Source organism: Capsicum annuum, chromosome 11 (genome assembly GCF_002878395.1).
Source record: "Capsicum annuum cultivar UCD-10X-F1 chromosome 11, UCD10Xv1.1, whole genome shotgun sequence".
NCBI classification, from domain to species: Eukaryota; Viridiplantae; Streptophyta; class Magnoliopsida; order Solanales; family Solanaceae; genus Capsicum; species Capsicum annuum.
Window position 1 is genome coordinate 59,417,025 of NC_061121.1, and position 1,529 is coordinate 59,418,553.

Below are 1,529 nucleotides of genomic sequence, written 5' to 3' on the forward strand. Positions count from 1 at the left end.
CTCACTCCTCACTAAGTGCTATGGCCTTCACATCTTGCAGCTTAATTTTATTATAGACCACATCCTTCAAGTACTTAGCATACTTGGGCATTCCCTGTAAAATATCTAAAAGAGGTAAGTAAATGTGCAGCTCTCTTAATGTGTTAAAGAACTTTTTGAAGCATGCATCCTCCTTCATTTTTATATTACTTTGTCGGAAAGGTAATGGCGTTATCTCCTTCATCTGTTAAACAACTTTAATTTTTGAGTACTTAGACTTCCTCAAATTTTACACAAACTTTGTCATCTACCGGTTGGGGAGTCAACTCTTCATCTACCTCCTTATTTTTTTAGAAGTTCTTTATTCAGCTCCTTACCACCCCCCAAAGTGATTTCCATTTTTTAGTTAGGATTTTCAGTGTCACTTGGCAAGCCACCTTGAGGCCTGGTATTTTGTGCCTGCACAATCTGACCTAATTACAACTCCAAACTCCTTTTAGTTGCTTGCTGGCTCTTTATATCTGCTGCTAATTGAGCTTAACCAACCATAATTTGTTTCAACATCTCTTCCATATTGTTATTCTGGGGTATGGTCTAATTGCCTTGAATTTGCTACTGTCGAGCACTCCATTGCTGATTTGGTGGCTGAGTCTTCCACTTTAGATTGTAGTTCCCGTAATTTAGCCTTTGAACATTGCCCACAAATAACACAGACTCAGAATTTTTAGCACACATAGTAGCTGCATGCCCATTGTTACCACAAACCTCTTACAAAATATAGTTTATTGAATTGCATTATCTGTGGCTATAAGTTGTGTAAGCCCCAACATTATATTGCTTATCTGATTTTGTAGTGCAGAAATTTGGGCAGAGATAGTAGTAAATTGGTCCACCTCCAATACACCTGCAACCTTCTTTGTGGCATTTCTTGAGTGTGAATATCACTCAGGATTTCCTTATGCAATCCGATTCAACAAAGTATAGAGCTCATCATAAGTCAGCTCCAATGCTTGACCAACTGCAACTGAATCTAGCAAAATTTTTGTGCTATGGTCAAGTGCCTCAACAAAAGTGTGAGCTAATACGTCATTGGACAGTTGATGATTTGGACAGTCCCAAAGAAGAGCTTTGAATCACTCCTAAGCATGACATAAATTCTCATTTGGCTTCTGTTTGAAGCACATAATCTCACTACACAATCTCATAGTCTTGCTAAATAGAAAGAATCGGATGAGGTTCCAGGCTAAGTCATCCTAGGTTGTGATTGAATTTGCCGGCTCAACATTTAACCACATTTTCTCTTCCCCCAACAGTGAAAAAAAGAATTATGTCAGCATTACATAATTAGTTAACTCGCCCGTCTGGATGAATGTGTCACTGATCTCGAGAAAAATTTGCATATGGACTTGTGGATCTTCATGTGAAAGCACCATAAACTGTCCACTGCTGATCAAAAGCTGCACCATGTTCTATTTCAACTCAAAATTGCCTCCAACAGTCAGTTTTTGAAAAGGGAAGGTCAAATTTATCGAAAGTGGGATTTTAACTTC

At 38.3% G+C, this 1,529-nt stretch overlaps 1 non-coding gene across 1 annotated transcript; it reads left to right on the plus strand.

Annotated features, from left to right (window-relative positions):
• Positions 1-1,074: 1,074 nt before the first annotated feature.
• LOC124889119 lies at positions 1,075-1,181 on the plus strand. Its single transcript, XR_007047735.1, has one exon. It is a non-coding gene; the product is annotated as a small nucleolar RNA R71 (small nucleolar RNA).
• Positions 1,182-1,529: the final 348 nt, after the last annotated feature.